The sequence below is a fragment of the Gallinula chloropus genome (assembly GCF_964237585.1).
Source record: "Gallinula chloropus genome assembly, chromosome: 3".
Classification (NCBI taxonomy): domain Eukaryota; kingdom Metazoa; phylum Chordata; class Aves; order Gruiformes; family Rallidae; genus Gallinula; species Gallinula chloropus.
Genome location: NC_140087.1, coordinates 70,738,131 through 70,756,904, shown reverse-complemented (window position 1 = coordinate 70,756,904; position 18,774 = coordinate 70,738,131). Strand labels below are relative to the sequence as shown.

At 40.8% G+C, this 18,774-nt stretch overlaps 1 protein-coding gene across 1 annotated transcript in view; it reads right to left on the bottom strand.

Moving 5' to 3' along the window:
• The window catches only part of LCLAT1 (lysocardiolipin acyltransferase 1), a 119,615-nt gene extending 101,100 nt beyond the window's left edge, over positions 1-18,515 (bottom strand). Inside the window, exon 1 of the mRNA XM_084261020.1 lies at positions 18,447-18,515. The gene's annotated coding sequence lies outside the window, so the exon portion shown is untranslated. The remainder of the gene's footprint in view (positions 1-18,446) is intronic.
• Between the last annotated feature and the right edge of the window lie 259 nt (positions 18,516-18,774).

Below are 18,774 nucleotides of genomic sequence, written 5' to 3'. Positions count from 1 at the left end.
TTGCAGCCTTAACAAATGAGGACTAAGACCTTAATAGTCAGATAAAAGGTATACCCTTATACCCTTTACAGTTCTTGTTCTCTAGCATTTTTGTTATGGCATCTACTCTGAATTAGATCAGAAGCTGAAAAAAGAGACTGGTTTATTTTGTAGATTCTTTGGGAAGTTTTGTTATTATTCTAGGACAGGGAAGGAGAGTAATATTTACAAAAAATCTGGCAAGAAGCGGCAACACCCACTTTTCCTTTGTTATTTTGTCCCCTGTTGCTGATATTTTTGGATTTTCATTCTGGAAAAAGGAGAAAGATGAGGACTTGTCTGAAGCGGTGTTTGCTGGGCTGCTTGCCCTCAGAAAATTGGAAGATTGCCCAGGCTGAATAAAGGAAGGATTCTGTAAACTCAAATCTGATTTGAATTTAGCAGAATGTTTATGAAGAACGAATATTTACTGTGTCTTGACCTAAGAGATTTTGCTATCTTGTATGTTGCTGAAGAAAGAAATGACCAGTGGGGAAAAAAAAATCATCAAAATTGCCAAACTGAACCAGCAATAGTCCACCCAGTCATCCTGTCCAACAGTGTCTTTCTTGCACCTTCTTACAAAGCAAACAGTTCAGGAAGAAAGCCTGCAGTAGGCAGTGATGGCAAGTTTATTCTTAGCCTCTGTTAACATTTATCTTAAGCCATAAAATACATGGGCTTACATCCTTCTCAACATTAGTCATTCATTAGCGAGCTGATCTTGTCTTCTATATAAACAGACCTAATCCCTTATTTTCTATCAGCAATCTTTAAAACCTTCTTCAGTGCTGTTGAGGATTCAACTCCATAAATGAAAAGGATTGACAGCAGCCAGACAACTCGCCCGTTCAGGCAACAAATCCCACTCCCAGTTTCACTCAATTTCCAGTAGCAGGTAGTCAGGTTGGGCATGAGGTGATTAAAAGCTTGTAACTTTCTTAACAGGAAACAACCAGTGATTCTCCTCATCACCATCCACCCTCTCCAGGAATCTTTAAAATAAAAAGTCTAAACTCTATTTTGTTCTAAGGAAAAGTTCCCATTTTATGCAATACCTCACTAGAAAGCATCGTTAACTGTGAACCTCACCTTGGATTGCATAAAACAAGTTAAAGACTTCAGGGAAGAGAAGGAAACTAGTAAAAAGAAAATTAGATCTTACTTCTGGGATTTGTTCAGCATTATTACAAAGCATGGGATGCTCTTGAGAAGCTGTGTCTTCAAGCTAGGAAGATCTTGTTGAGCTAGCCAGTGGTCCAAGGTGCCAACTACTTGGATTTAATCAGCCTTTAACTGTTGGAGGTGGTCCCCACGCTGCTGCAGCAAAAGCAGGATAGGAACTGGGGAAAGGAAGGACACAGCCATATTAACAGGCACCGCTGCCATGACCTTTAAAGAATGGCTGGGACCTATCAGCTTAGACAGTAGAACCAGTATGACCAGTCATGGAAAAGATGAAGTGTGTAATGACTCCTTGTGAAAAAAATTACTTGCCATTTTATACAGCCTACGTTGCTACCACCACAGGGGTTGTAAAAGAAAAGGAAAGAAAGATGCCAGCTGAAGGAGTCAAGTCTAACAAAACAAAAATATCTATTAGCCTGCATTATTTATAGTACAATTTATTCATCACCACTCCAGACTAAGAAATGTCTGAGCAACTTGCAGCGCACAGAAAAGTAGTTATTTTCCCCCCTCCAAAATATGAAGAGTCTAAGAAACACAACCGCCAATCGCTATTTTATACAATAACAATGCAATGCTATGATTCACTTGCATTAAATCTGACTAAATGTCATTACCTTTAAATAGACAATGCAGCTAGCAGTTTAAAAACTAAAAATAGAAAGATGTGCTGGGAATCCTATGCCATTTATTCCTCATTTGAATATTATGCCATCTTTCAAATGCTTCTGTTGGCGCTTACCCTTTTTTTTTTACATTTTCACTGGTGGTCGCTTTATTTTTCTTTCACTTACTAAGATAACATCTACTTACAGAAATGCATCTCTAGAATTTCATATACGGGGACTACATCACCACCCTGCTACAGTAACCAGGCTGATATGAGCTGTACACACAGAAGATGACAGAGGAATATGTGGGAGCAAATATGCAAACACACTCTTTATAATGAAAGGGAGTACTACTAAAAGCCTTCTAAAAATGTCAACTGGGGAACTCAATAAAGGTCAAGACACTCTGAAAGAGAAGTTAATCTAAGATTTTCTGTATTTACTGTCTCATTCCACAACTAAGTGCAATGTACTCTAGGTTGCTTTAAAGCTCAGAAATTATCTTTCTTGCCAAGGTTCAGCATTGATCATACCAGAAGTCCCAAGTTTTGCTTGAAGAAGCCAAACCTGCTGATGTGTAAATTGTCTGAGTCTACTGTTTGTAGGATGTAGTTATGCTAGCCTCTAAAACTACTACTTAGGTGACAGAACGTCATCAACTTCTCACTTTGCTTTGGTTTATGCAAGAAACCAATCAACAGGTGAGGAATGACCCCAGAACTTACTTCACATATTTTAAACAGCCTTTAAAGTTACCATTCCTACCAGTAGCAAATGAAAATAGGTGGGTCAAGTAATTTTTTTGCCAATAAAAATGTTTCACTTCTAACAAAGCGTGTTTCAAGAAAGCAAATTAAAATGTACAGGCACATTTTGAAGTCACTGAATTTAGAGCCACTCCAAACTTGTGAAAATAAACAAGCATTTCAAATGGGAGCATTTTTGTTACAAAAAGTGACAAGCAGATTTCTGCCACCTAAGGGAAGTACTTTTTTTTTAAATCATTATCTTTAAACTATCATTCTGAAAATGAAAGAAAAATCAAAAATTAGAGAAAAAAGTGGGTTTTGATACTACGCATGCTCTTGAAGTCTCTTATTTTTTTGTGGCTTAACGACCACATTTTCCTGTGTTTACAGTGCTTCTAACCCTTCTCACAGCAGAAGGCCATTACACAAGAAAAGAAACAGCCTATAGCAAAATCAAGTATGCAGCAAGTGTTTCTCTGTCCTTCCTTCCTCAAGAAAGAAAATTATTTTCCTACGGTGGCTCAGTCACAATGCACATTTAAATTGCCTTAACAGCCACTAGAACTACCACTTCAGTTCTCAATTCACACACTTCCCAAGACTCAAAAGAGGAAAGGAACCTTATATACCAAGCAATTCACTTATTCTGCAACTTGAAACTAAGCATGTATCTCCTCTGAAGTTGATGAGACTTCTAAAGGAATATGGTATCTTTTATTTTAAGAACAAATCATCTTCCCCTACAAATCACATATGGGTGATCTCAAACCAGTAGAGATTTGATGACATTTGAACAAGAGAATCACACCAGATGGATGAGGTTGGAATGACCTCTGGAGGTCATATGGTCCAACCCTCCTGCTCAAGCAGGATCACCTACAGCCAGTTTTTAGCACCATACCTACTTAGCTTATGAGTATTTCCGAGGGAGACTCCAAAACTCCTTGGGCAACCTGTGCCAGTGCTCATTCACCTTCACAACAACAAAATTTAAAAAAAAGAAAAGTGTTTTCTGATGTTCAAGAGGAGCCTCTTGTGTTTCATTTGATGCCTGTTGTCCCTGCTTCTGTCCCTGGGCACCATTGAGAAGAGCATCCATCCCCTTTGCACCCTCCCTTCAGGTATGTATATATACATCCATAAGATTCCCCCTCCATAAGTCTTCTCTCCTCCAGGCTGAACAGTCCAGCTCAGCCTCACCTCATATGTCAGATGCCCCAGTCACTTCACCATCCCTGATGCCCTTCACTGAACTCTCTCTGGCATGTCTAATGTGTGCTTGCACAGAGTATCAAACATAAACATTTCCAGAAGCATTCATAATGTTCTTATTAGCTGAGATGTCCCTCAATGTCCCTTTAGCTGCTGCACAGCATTTCTACAATAAGAGAGCATATGGCCCTCTGAATTCAGCATGAGGGAGTTTGTCTTTAAACACTAGAATAAAGCATTGTTTCAGGCTTCAGTTTGGCAGCTGCTACAGACACATCTTATCTTCCAACTATACACCACAAAAGGCACTCAGACCAACCACCAAGCATCTCAAAATGCTGATAAACTAGAAACCTCGAAGGGGGTTGGGAATGGAAAAGCATCAACACAAGTATAACAAGCAGAACAAAAACCCTTTCAAAACTAGTTCTGCACAAGACTGGTCTTACAGGATTCTCTATCCAACAAATAAAATTAAGACATATAGATACATAGCTTATGACTTGCACTGGTGGGATTTTAGGCATTTTGTGGAAATAAGAAATTTAAAGTGATCTCAAACACCTAGCAGCATAATCATAAGCCTTTTTTAACTGGTTGCAAATTCCAAGCTCCCAATCAGGCTTGACTGCATTAGTCACTAAGGAAAAATGTAATAATTTCCAGATACTTCCCTGAAATTCTTAGGCCAAACTACAACAAAGGTAAATATTAATCCTTTTTAGAAGGAACTTCAGAAAACAATTCTCCAGTTGTCCAGGAACACTAGGCATTTGAAGTATTCCAAAATGACTGGCTGCAGTTCAACACAACATGGCTAATGGGATTCATCTATCAATTGTCCCATAACACTTAATGTAGTCTAATGATTTATTTTTGTAACTTTCCATCTCTAGTTTATATATTGTCAGATAAAGATATCAAGCATATAGATGGAAAATAACATCAAGATATATAACTGATCCTTTTAAACTGAAAGTAGGTGTTGCTATACATCAAGAACCAGCTCAAATAAGCTGCAAGCTGCCCCATCAAAAACCAACTACAACCTGTAACTTTGGTTTATTTAGATCAAATAACTTCAGGTATGTTTTCAGGCTTAACTTTACTGTAAATGCCAACAGAGACTGGGCAAACTGGTCTATCACTAATTAGACAGTAAAAGTCAAACAATGACTACTGATTCAGTATTAATTTCTCAGAAGACAGACATCCCAATCAACAGCTTTTATCTTGTCTGCAGAGGCATCAGACTGCAATTGAAAAGAGTGGTCCTATATGGCTAATACAATTTTCACAAGAGTTACTATAAAAAAATATGAGCTTCGAAATATGAACTAACAGATTAGAAGAGGGTACTTTCCTCCCCCTTCTCCCTGGAACAATAACCATATGCTCAACCATGCATAGATAAATACACAAAAAACTATTTCACCACGGACAAAAGTGAGATTTAAGTGGGAAGCATGAAGTAGTATCTATAGAATTCAAACTGCAGAATCAGTTACTGTTGTTAACTGCTTTGGATAAATAACTTGGAATACTGATAGATGGGGTTTTTTTCCTAGCCTTGACACAATTAGTGGCCCCAATGTTACATTCAGGAACCCAAGTCTACTACTCTCCTTGGAGTCATCACTGATACCAGATATCTGTCATTTCACGTACAACAAAACACACTGCCAGTATAGCCTCAGACTGCAGATGAAGTGATTCCACAGTAACACACAACAGCTACTTTCAGCCTGAAAAGTATTTAGGTCAGATACTAGAAGTAACGTTCTACCTCGTGCTGTAAGGGGTCATCCACAGCATAATTACAGCCCGCTGCATTCACAGCTAAAGGATCAGGGGCACGTGGAACCACAGGGTGCACAGTTTGTGAACTGTTACTTGCATATTACAGTTAAAAAGCACTGGGACACTGAAGCTGCACTGTCAAACATACAGATTATAAACCACCAGAATTAAGGCTGTTCTTGCCTGCCTGGTTTTGATTCTTTTCTGACAGGAACCCTACCTCATCCAACCTGCATGCTTAGACAGCAGGGCTAACGGGGAGAAATGACTTTGTATTTCTTTTTTGTCCTTCTCATAGTACAGCACTAAAATTAGCCTAAGCTACGAAAATCCTAGCATGAAACCCCTTTTTTGCCTTATCTGTATTATGTCTGTTATATTATTAACTGAAAGTGGTGTATATCAGCCATTTATTTGCACAACAGATTTTACATAATATCCACAACAGAAAATATGCAAGTTGTGCCTGCCTTGTCTGGAATCCTTCCTAAAATTTTTTTCACAATATTTGTCGCTACCCAGTACATTACAAGCACAATTCACAGATGCTATTAGCTTCAGTCACAGCTGGGAAAGCTTTGCATTCTTTATCCTATAGGTGTCCAGCTTTAAACCTTATTATTCGATACAAGGATCACAATTAGTTATTGTTAATAACCATGTTAGGATTCTTGCTTATCAAGTAAAAAGCAAAATCCCATTCTTCAGAGTTGCATTACAGAAATTGCTTGTTTATTTCGGTTCAATATACATCATAAAGCACATGCAACAAGTAAAATGTGTTCTGCAGACCACATTCCTTGGATCCTTAAGGCATTCCTAAAACACAAACCTCTGTGAACGCCCAGTTTTTGAAAGGGAAAAAAAGGTAGTGTGCTAATGGAATTACAGACTGTCAAATCAAGTGTGGAGATGTGACATTAAAAAAATTTAGCCCGTATGTCATTGGGTACTTATGCTTCTGTTGGCATTTTAACAAAGTCTTAAGATCACAAGCCTAGTGTGAACAGCTGCTCATCTCTAATAGCAATCATGGAACTTCGGAAACATAATCTCAATATTTTCAAGGAACAAAAGAAAACACTTTGATCTTTACGAATTTCCAGAAAATGAATGTAATGAACAGGTAGGATATCTTAAATGGAGGAAGACCTAACATTCCCATATAAAATATTTATGCTTTTCTAAAATCAAAACCTCAACGTTTCATCGGGTCACATAACCGTAACAACTGAGTGAATTCACTTCAGCCTCTTCATCTGAGCTCTACCCAGAAAGTTAAGAGTCATAACTGTCGCTGTATGTACTACGTTTCAGGGTAGATCTGATAGCATCAACAGATTCATGGGGAAAAGAGCAAAGTGGTAGTTAAACCAGAAGCTAGTTTCAAACTGTTACAGTAAATCTGCGTATTCAACGTACAGCTCCTTAAAGCCAGCAGGCTAGTCAGGATTAAAGAGTAAATCCTATTACATTTAGTGTGTCCTATGCCTGAATCAAGCTCCTTTTTATGTACACTTCACTATTTTCCTCCACAGAAAGAAAATGATGCCTCCTAATGCTATTAATTGCTCATAAAAGAAATTATTTTCAAATAAAAACATTAACGTTAAAATCCTAAACTGTACCCTATTCGCTTTTTGATATACATTCTGTCCATCAAGAAGAATCAATGGAAGCAAGCTTACAGAATCTGAAGGTAATGTTAAGTATAATGACATCAAGTCTGTTTTGTCTTTTTTTCCCCTACTGGTTACACAGTAGTCAGAAAATATCTTTACTCTGCATTAGGAATGAATTTACCTTGGGAAAAAATAAACTGGAGACCTTTAATAATGGTTGTGTTTAGGAGAGGCTTATATAGAACTTCCATAACCTTCTTTCAGAGCAAAAATAGTTGAAATGTTTTAATTAATCCACTTTTCCTTGACAAATATTTCCTTTACAATGTTTTTAATATAACTCAACATTGGCTGCATCTTTCTTGACAGCTGGTATTTCCTTAACAGAGAATGTCTCAAATAGCTTATACATAACATTTTTTCTAAAATTCATTTCCTTTATGTGTAAGAAGTTAATACACCAGGAGGAAAAAAAAATAGCAATGTTTCATGCCATGTTGGATATAACAGTTCTAGAGTTTTGCTTTAAATTAGCCCAATAATGTTTTCATAGAAATAATATTAATATGGCTGTAGCTTAACACTGGGAAGAAGGAAAAATACTTGCCCACAACTTTGCTTCTCTCCAGATCTCATTCCAACACAACCTTCACTGTTATGTTCTAGTTCTTCAGTACATGCCTGGTGGAAATCTGACAGCTTTTAGAGCATAGAGCAGAGATGTAAAGAAGAGAACACTGTTCTTGTTAAGAAATAAGAGGCTTATGGTCCTACATTGAATAGCTCCTCAACCAGAAACTACAGATCTTGTGGGTTGGTAGCCCTGCCTGTGGCAGGGGGGTTGGAACTCTTATGATCCTTGGGGTCCCTTCCAACACATGCCATTCTATGATAACATCACTCTAAACATTAAAATCATTCAAGACATTGAAACTGGCAGAGAAGAATACCATAATCTTTCTCAAGAGAAGGATAGACATCAAGGTCTCTTAAAAGAAGATGCAACTCCTAGGTGTGGGCTACTCATCCTGATGGATTTGATTTCAGCTTTTCAAAGCTTCACTCCATACTAACACCAAATCCCAAGTTCTTAAGAGCTGGGAGACATGCACTAGTTGCATGGAGACAAACTAAGGTCCCACATGCAAAAATCCTGATAATTGGTGTCTTCACAGGATATTGAGGCCAAAGGCATTTGCTCTAAAATCCGTAACACATAATCCATACAAAAGTTGTAAATGGCTAAATGGCTGGAAGAACCACAGCAGTTTTCAAGTGATTAAGAAATAAATGTTGATAATTTCTCCTTCCTTTTGTCATGCTATAAGCATTTATTAAAATGTTACTCTTCAGCCAAAACAGATTATTTTCAGTACTGCTAAAAATTATTGTTCTAAAATATCCTGCAACCTTGGGAACTCACTGTACAACGATATTTTGCAACTGTTTTCCATTTTTTTGGATGTCTCCTAGCCAATACACAATTTTGTGATGCTCCTAAGTAAATGTTATCATCTGTGTTGATACTGTAAATACAGACTATCTTGCACTGAAATCCAAAGCTACCAGGCAGTTTCCCTAAACTTTAAGGTTTGCTTATGTCATGTTTATGAATAAACGATGAGCTTCTAAACCAGCAAAACCCTGTCCTAAATACGCCTTTTCCAGCTAATTCTGCATTTCAAGACGCTGTGAGAGATGACGGAGAGAGGAAACGTAGTATTTCCTTCTGACATGCACAAACGTTAGCATTCTGCTCACAACGATGTTACCTTCTGTTCTGAGAGCAAGCTGAATCCTGCAGCCCCAGCGCTCCTGTTACGAAAACTACAGACAAGATAAGGGATGTTGGTTTGCTCAGCAGATTTCTACAGATGCCTGATGTAAAGTTAAAGGAAATGGCCATATTTACCACCTTTGCTTGCCACTGCCTACATTAGCACAAACAAGCCTATGAACTTGTCTTAGGGCTGCGGGAAACATGGGAATAACTTACATCTTCCCTTTAAAAGTAGAAATAAAAGGTGGGGATAAGTATTTGCTAGAGCCACTTCAAGGGCATCTCGCTGTTGCAGAAGGGTGATGATCTGCCAAGCAGTAAAGGCACAGAGAGAAGCAGCCCATAAGAAAAAACTGGATATTCAAGTGAAAATTTAAGCCTGATGTTCCTAATAAAAGAACACACTTTCTCTGAGCAAAGCCAGAGCAAGTCACACCCGTTGTCACTTTCAATGGTTAGAAATAGATGAGTGCAAAAATATTTCTTGTAAACTAGCCTGACACACATCTATTTTTCCTCAGGAAACTCTAAAACCCATCCATGGAGATACACGAAATGCCACAAGATCGATCCTTTTCTGTGAGAGTCTATTGCTAAAGTTCAGAAAGATCAAACATACCCAGAATATCATATTCCACCTTGCCTGGCCCAGTCTACAATAATTTAAGAGAAATTAAACCAAATACCCCTTTTCCAAAGGTAAAACACATGCCCATTCCCAGAACACTGTTTCCACTGTCTGGTGATGAGTTACACATAGCTTGCTGGCAGTGCATCATTTCTACTTGTCCTAAAGACACATCTATTGAGCTGGGCAAGAGACCTTGAAAGAAATCACTACAATGGTTTTCTTTTTAAGAGATTCACTAGTTAAGTTGACAGATTTAGTGTTGTTTTCACACAGAAAAGGTAAGACTGGAAGAAAGCTACTGTCTATGCAGGAGGCTGAAAGGAAATTCTTAGCCTTACCTTACCAGACTCTACAGATTGGCTCAATCACCCTGCCACCAGTGTATTATCTCACACTTGCTGAAATGTTGTACTCAGGAGAAAGAGGTTTTCCATGAGCGAAGAGTTCAGAAAAAAAAAACCCTAAACCAACCCACACAACCTACCAGAATAGACTGACTCCCAACAGAGACTTACCAGGTAAATATTTCTTGTACTTGCTTTTAAGAAATTTTTCATAACTTTTCTTGGCTTTGGTAAAGGACTTAGTGATGCCTTCCTAGAAGCATACAGCCCCTAACAATGGATGATACATAATTAAAAAAAAATTGTCCAGAAGAACTAGAAACACACCCCAAGTTCCAACCATAGCCTGAAAGCCACTTTGCAATTTGGTTCACTCCAAACATTAACTTCCATAGATCAGCACAGAGTCATACAATCATAGAACATGTTAGGAAGGGACTTTTAAAGTTCATCTAGTCCAACACCCCTGCAGTAAAAAGGGACTCCTTTAACTAGATCAGGCTACTCAAAGCTTCATCAAGCCTGACCTTGAATGCCTCCAGGAACGGGTCCTCCACCAACTCCCTGGGCAAGTTGTTCCAGAGTCTCACTACCTTCATACTGAAACACTTCTTACTATGTCTAATCTAAACCTACCCTCCTCCAGTACAAAACCATTACCCCTCGTCCTATCACTACATGCCCTTATAAACAGTCCTTCCCCAGCTTTCCTGGAGGTCCCTTTCAGGTACTGGAAGGCTGCTATAAGGTTTCCTCTGAGCCTTCTCTTCTCCAGGCTGAACTCTCTCAGCCTGCCCTCTCATCATCCTTGTGGCCCTCCTCTAGACCCACTCCAAGAAGTCCATGTCCTTCTTGTGTTGAGGGCTCCAGAGCTGGATGCAGCATTCCAGGTGGGGTGTCATCAGAGTAGAGGGGAGGAAACACCTCTCAATCTGCTGGCCACACTTCTTTTGATGCAACTCATCAGGTCACCACTGCCTCCTTCCTTTATCTTACCAGAATAGTTAAAAGTTGCTTTTCAATTAACACGAAAGATCTGCTATTCAGTGAGCTTGGAAAATTCCCACTGTACCACACAAATTTGAGTAACAATTCGGTTTATGAGAAAAAAAACTTTGAGTGAAATTAAAAAGGGTTTGTTCCATTTAAGTTTCTTAAAAGTGACAGCAGGAGCTGAAACAATTGGATAAAACGTAAGCTTCACCAGCCATTGATAAATCTGCTGTTGCTTACTATTGGTATAGGTCTATCAGCTTTTTCAACACCAGCATTCTTTACATTCTAGCACATCAATAAAGTCACAGTAACAAATGTGACTGTGATAGGAAATGGAATTGATCAGCTGAACAGATGCATGATTACTGTGGGATTATTAAATACTAGAAGGATCTAGTCCTTCTAGCAACTGAAAAAAAACCCCCAACATTTGTCACAGTTCCACATCCAAAACAGGACAGTATTTTCTTTTCTACATCATTTTCACTAAAGAAACAGTGTGTTAAAGCTAAGCAGCACATCTCACAAAAAAACACTGCATTCCATATAATGGGCATTTTTCTCACATTTATCTGCAAAGACATCTCACCCTACCTGCAATCAAATGGTCTAGGTGAAGACAAGTCTGCTGACAGACTCTTGATCTCTGAACACTTTGCCAACTGGAAAACTTTCTGGTTATTGCAGACTATTTTCCCCGCATTTTGGTAAAGACGGGGATATAAGATCAGTAACAGTTATGGGGGACTTTTTGCTTTGTGGGATTTTGTTTGGGGGGGGAGGTGTTAATACCTTTCTAGAAACAAAGTACGAAACATTTGGCAGTACTTCAAGGAAGTGTATTACCCAGCTGGTAGATTAAATTCTGAGTTGTTCCCACTTTTCTTTTGGAGTGCATACAAAGTTGAATACACCCTACACGACGCTTAAGACCTGCTATACATGTATTTACAACTTCATCTTACCAACTGAAAATGGTAATTACATCCTGCCTAAAGAAATACAAGATGACCAATGAAAACTTCAGTAATCTCCAAAACAACGGTTGCATAGAAGTCTAGAAGAACAGCAAGCGTCTGACTTTGTTTTGATGTTATAACTCAGCTGCTGTTGAGTGGAATTTACAGTTTCTTTCTGAACAGTTACCTTTCAAATTTCAGAAGCACAGCATGAAGCACTTTCAGTGGTATTTATTACAAAGAGACTCTTGGTATCAAGTCATACTTGAGCCAGTCTATAAACAGGGTTTTCTTTCCCTCCAAATAAAATGTAGAAACAGTTCAAAAGCATTAATCAGCTTAAAACATTCATTTTCGCATACATTTTTCTACATAACTTAAATCACATTAGAACATACTTTTTAAAACACAACTTGGGCTAATTTTAAACATGGTTGGAAAAGTTTGGCCTACACTGATTAAAATCTATATTTAAATGAAAGGAAAATTTAACCACAGAAACTGTACTCATTTTAGAAAGACAAGCATATCACTGCCAAAGTGCTGTCCTAAGTTTAGATTGCTGTCTGACTAAAACATTATAATTATGAGAACCTAAATGGATTTCTAAATGTTTCAAGATGAAACAGCCATTGGGTAATTTGCAATATGTGCAATAATCTTCTGAATTCAAACACATAATGCTAATGCTTGATCTGCACAAATGCAGACTGTAGATCGTTGCTTGCATGGAGACTGGGGAAATCGATGTTAAAAATCAATACCAACACTAGTTAAGAGCAACCATAATGAAACCTAAGAGCAATATTACCAAGTGATGTGGAATTAATTACTTAGACATAAAGAATTTTCTTTTAAGAAAAAAAGTTTTGAAACTTGTATCTACTGCTTCTGTCTCTCTCCAAGAGCTGATCAAGCTGAACAGAGGATTCTCAGCGCTTTCACCTCCGTTAAAACTGCACCACAAGCCATACCAAGCATTTCACACAACCTCTCATGTAGCAAGACAGTAACATTTTTACCTGCAGTGACCAGGGAGGTTCTTCCTGATAGATAAGTAAGGCCATACAACATGTTTTCTGTTACTTCTCAATTAAGATTTATATTTGGGTGAAATCATGATCACACTGATCATGCAAAAGTTAAAAAGGGGGAAAAAAATGATATAGTCACACACTAGCCCAAGATCTGCACGCTCATTTCATGTACAACCCTAATAAATTCCAGTTACTTTGAGCAGGAAGTTGAACCTTGATCTGCAACAACCATAACCAGTTTGCTGCAACTAACATGATTTCAGGAAATCAAAGGAACTTCACTGCTGTTAAAAATCATCATTATGCATACCTGTCAGTACCTGCACTGCCTGCTATTGTTTGCCTTTGATTTAGCAAGAAAAATGAATGGCTTGGTAGTGTTGTATTTCTTCTTCCCCTGTAAAAGCCTGCGCGTTATCTTCTGACTCCCATTAGCTCCATCATTGCACTGAGCTGATGAAGGAGAATAAAATCTATGTATTGAATAACACCCAGGAACTGTGAGCATGTCTGGGGACAGAATAGTTTATAGGAATGCTTCCATGACTCAAACAGTAATTTTATAAAGAATTAGAGCATTTTCAAGAAAAATTAATTCTCTACCTACAGAATATATGTGGTGATCCACTTAACTGCTTCATATAGATTCCTCAGGCAGTCTATTCCTTTAGTTGTCAAGATACAACTGAAGCTGTGAAGCTGCCATCAAAAGAGAAGAGCAAATAGAATCAGAATCTTCTGAGTTGGAAGCGATCCATAAGGATCATCGAGTCCAGCTCCTGGCTCCACACAGGGCCAGTCCAGTCAGAGCATGGGACTGAGTCCATCATTCAGATACTTCTTGAACTCAGTCAAGCTGGGTGCTGTGACCACTTCCCTGGGGAGCCTGTTCCAGAGCCCAACCACCCTCTCAGTAAAGAGCCTCTTCCTAATACCCAACCTAAACCTCCCCTGTTGCAGCTTCATGCAGTTCCCTTGGGTTCTATCACTGGTCACCAAAGACAGATCAGTACCTGCCCCTTTGCTCCCCCTCATCAGGAAGCCACAGACTGTGATGAGGTCTCCCCTCAGCCTCCTCTTCTCCAGGCTGAACAAACCAAGGGACTTCAGACTCTCCTTGTAAGACTTCCCCTCCAGACCCTTCACCATCCTCACTGCCCTCCTCTGGACACTCTCCAATAGTTTCATGTCCCTCTTGTACTGTGGTGCCCAGAACTGCACCCAGTACTCAAGATTAGGCGGCACCAGTGCAGAGTGGAGTGGGCCAATCACATCTTCCAACCGTAAAACGTGCTGGATGACTTAAAAACAACAAAACCACTGTAAGCTCAATGAGAAAACACTTGAGATTAAGCAATACCTTTCAGAACCACTGGAAGGAATGCAATACCTGCCCTCTTGATAGCTAAAATATCATAAATAGCAGGTATTATACCAAAGAATGCCCAAAAATTCCACCCAAGAGTCACAGGAGTTTTAATATCACAAATGCAAAGTCTTGGAAACACATGTTTAAAAGCAAGATTATTTTTTTTTAAAAAAAGTTTTGTTTCAAGGAACCCCAGGGAGGAGCAGGGTGGGGGTGGGGGAGAAAACACCGAAACTAAGCCTGCTGTCAGATTGAAAAGGCAAATTCATTTTCTCAGAGACATGAAAGGGTATTATGTGAACCTAATGAAGCAATGAATTTTGTAGGGATGAGTAAAGACTCCCCTGGTTTTCAACCCCTAAATGTGTAAAAAAACCCTAATACAAACAAATCAAGTACATTAAGTTTATTATAGCAAAATAAGTTTACAAGAAAACCAGGTCAGCTAAGACAAAAAGACTAGGAAAAGGGAGTATTTTGTCTAGATTTCAGCAAGTCTGCTGACATTGCTATCTCACATCTCACTGTACCCTACTACAGCAGCTGTGGACTTTATAACACAGAATTGTCTTTCAGGAGCAATTTACTTTTTGGCCAGGTCAACAAAGCACAAGCCTTTGCCCACAGTCAGCAGGGACCAGTTTCAAAAAAGTCAACTCTCTAAAGGTTTCATTTCACCCTCTCTTGGCTCTAAGTGCTGCCCAAACACCACACACACAAGGCAAACAAGCCAACTCTCCTCAGTCCATAGCTAATAAAACATGTGCAAGACCTCTGACACACTCCCCCACAACATCCTTCTCTCTAAGTTAAAGAGATACAGATTTGATGGGTGGACTGTTCAGTGGATGAGGAATTGGCTGGATGGTCTCATGGCTCAATATCCAGATGGAAGATGGTGACAAGCAGTGTTCCTCACGGATCCATACTGGGACCAGTGTTGTTTAATATCTTTATTAATGCTGTTAACAGAGGGATTGAGTGCACCCTCAGCAAGTTGCTGATGACACCAAACTGAGTGGTGAAGTCAATGTGACGGAGGGACAGGATGCCACCCAGCAGGACATGGACAGACTGGAGAAGCAGGCCCAGGCGAACCTCATGAGGTTCAACAAAGCCAAGTACAGAGTCCTGCACCTAGATAATGGGGACAACCCCCATTATCCATACAGGTTAGGAGATGTTGTGCTAGAAAGCAGTCCTGAGGAAAAGGACTTGGGGTGCTTGTGGATGAGAAGCTGGACATGAGCCACCAATGTGCATCTGCAGCCCAAAAGGCCAACCACATCCTGGGCTGCATCAACAGATGTGTGGCCAGTAGATTGAAAGAGCTGATTCTGCCCCTCTGCCCTGCTCTGGTGAGGCTTTACCTGGAATACTGCATCCAGCTTTGGAGCCCTCAACACAAGAAGGGCATGGGCCTGTTGGAGTGTGTCCAGAGGAGGGCCACAAAAATGATCAAAGGGCTGAAGCACTTCTCCTGTAAAGATGGGCTGAGAGAGTTGGGCTTGTTCAGCCCGGAGAAGAAAAGGGTACAGGGGAACCTTATAGCGGCCTTCCAGTACCTGAAAGGTGCCTGTAAGAAAGCTGGGGAAGAACCGCTCACAAGGACATGTAGCAACAGGACAAGGGGTAATGGTTTTAAACTAGAAAAGGGGAGATTTAGGTTGGATACTAGGAAGAAATTCTTCAATATGAAGGTGGTAGATCACTGGAACAGGTTGCCCAAAGAGGTAGTGGAGACCCCATCCCTGGAGACATTCAAGATCAGGCTTGATGAAGCTCTGAGCAACCTGATCTAATTAAAGGTGTCCCTGCTTACTGCAGGGGGTAGGGTAGGACTAGATGACCTTTAAAGGTCTCTTCCAACCTAATGCATTCTGTGATTAAAACAGACTATGGAGCTCATTAAAATCTTGTTTTCGTGTTCTCAGTAGCACAACCTGAAGAAACAAGGGAACAAGGAAGGGGTAATCTTGAACTGTATGTGGAGAACGGGAGAATGAAATAAGGAAATAAAGAAAGGACGGACCAAGGAAAACAAAGATTGCTCACAAACAGTGACCAGGTAGGAGGAAAGCATAAACTGAAGCAAAGTCTCTGCCACGCCCCAAGAAACTGGAAGAAGCAGACAACAAAAGGAAAAGGTGTATTTTGTCAAAGCAGAATTAGGAAGAGTGGGGACAGAAGCACACTGAAGGACAAGACAAATTACAAGAAAGGAGAAAACCAGAACTATCTAAACAATTTTAAGAGACAGAAGCTACAGGGAGAAGTCCTGGACAGAATCAAGTAGTAAGCCAGCAGAAGGACAAGAGGATTTGTGCCTGAGACAGTTCAGGTGATTAAGAATCCTGGCATTATTAAAAATAGCTGCTGAAGAAGTAAAGTCAGTAACAGATGAAACGCATGACAGCCTGCACCTGAACAACTGAAGAAAAGATTTGCTGGATCAAGTAACCCTAACACTGCTAAAACCCCAGGCAGATGTGAAGATGATGCCTCATTACACTTCCAATTTTCATTTCAAATTGCTTTTTGGAGGAGGGTAGGGAACTCCACAAAAGCAAAACTTATGAAGACCAAGGAGCTGGAACATACCAGAATCAAGGCTTCTCTGCACAAGGCGTTTGGCTTTCACAGTAGGATAAAGTATTTTTCCTTCAAGATTCCTGCCTCACTGAGCACACACGTTGCCCCTGAGGTCTAAACAAGGCTTTGTAAGAGGCTTCCATTTTTTAGCACAGAAGCTCTTTGGTGAAAGCAAATGGCGAAAAGACTGGAAAGACAGAAAAGTTCCCTCACAGACTTACACACCCTTCACTCTTACCACATATTCCTTACATGTGGCTGATTTTCCTTTTTTAATCCAAACTCTCCAGAAGTTTTAAGGGTAGTTTTCCGAATGGCCGATTTGAGATTTAGTTTCTTGAGGTAGTTCCACATTATATTTATCCCACAGCTGGCTTATATTAGAGCAAGAGAAGCAGCTTTCATTCATATCAGATCAACCACTCATTAGAATAGCTGCCATCTGACAGAAAGCCATTCCCATAAAACTGTTAGATCAACTCTCCCTACAACCATCCAACCGCTGAATCCACTACAAAGAAAGTAGCAACAACACACGGCCAGTGATGGCAAAGGAGTGAGACCACACTCTTCAACAGCAGCCCACACACTGGCCAAACTATGTATTCACACTGCTAAATTGTACTTTGACTTGCTGAGGAGTCAAACACTACAGCTGCCGCTCAAGCTTTGCATTTGGAGTGGAATACTGTAAGATCTGATTACAAAAGCCAATCAACTTTGAGACATACTTGGGCTTTCCTCCCTTTATCATGGTAGCATCTCCACTCATCAAGTAAGAAGAAAAACAAAAAGACCGTCTGTTAGTCTCTCTGTGTTACAGCAGAAGTTTGTGCTTTAGGAACATCACAGTAATGCTGTGGTAGCTAGTGCTGAGAAGTCCAAAGGCCCAAAAGCAGCGAGTGGGTGGTGTCTTGAAAACAAGCAACAGCTAGCATGAAGCAAGCGAGATATGGAGATACTACTTAGCAATCAATACGCAACACATACTACCCATTAGGCGAGCATAGCCTGCCCCGTGCACTATCGTAAGTGGAGATTAAAAAAAATGAAAGGCCCGGCAACTACGCAGCATGCATGGCAGTGAACCCACCTCAGTGCCCACACAGAGCTGCCCACGGAGTTCAACTGTAGCGTTTATTTTTAGTGTGGCACTTTCTGCAGCCACAGCTACGTTCTGAACAGCCACGTTGCGAAACATCACGAGCCTGGCTCCAATACTCACCCTGCGCCTGCTTCTTACACAAGAGACCGTTCAGGCCGAAGTTCAGCCTTCACCAAAGGGGAAACCTGGCCAAGGCTGCAGCTTATGTGCCAGTAGCACCAGAAGACCCTATGACAGGCACCCTAAACGGGGAAACCACCCAGCTACGGTTGGCAAAACCCGGCTGACTTCTGCATGCAGGCAAGCCATGCGAGGCTCTGCTTTGTGCCAAAAGGAAAGCTACCAAGGATGAGGTTATAACAACCACCCGCCGTTTATCCTTCAGAACGCAACGACAACAGGAGCGCTGGGACCGCGGCTTCGGGGAACGTACACGTTTCACACCCTCCGAACGTGCACCCAGACAGGCTCAAGCGCTCTCCTCCAGCGGCTCCTCCTCTGGCATCGCCGCGGCTCTCGGCCCTCCTACAGCGCGGCGACCATACCTGCGGGGAAAGGGGAGGCAGGTGAGCGGCCGGCAGGCCGCGCCTCGGCGGCCAGGAGCCGGCAAAGCCCGGCCACCGGCAGAGACCCGGAGCCACCCGCGGCTCGCTCCCGCCGCGGGAGAACCCGCGCCCGCCCTCACCTGAGACGAGGCAGCGCGGCGGCCGGAGGAGTCTCCGCTCCCCGCCCCGCTCAAGGAGCCGTCGCCCCAGGGAGCG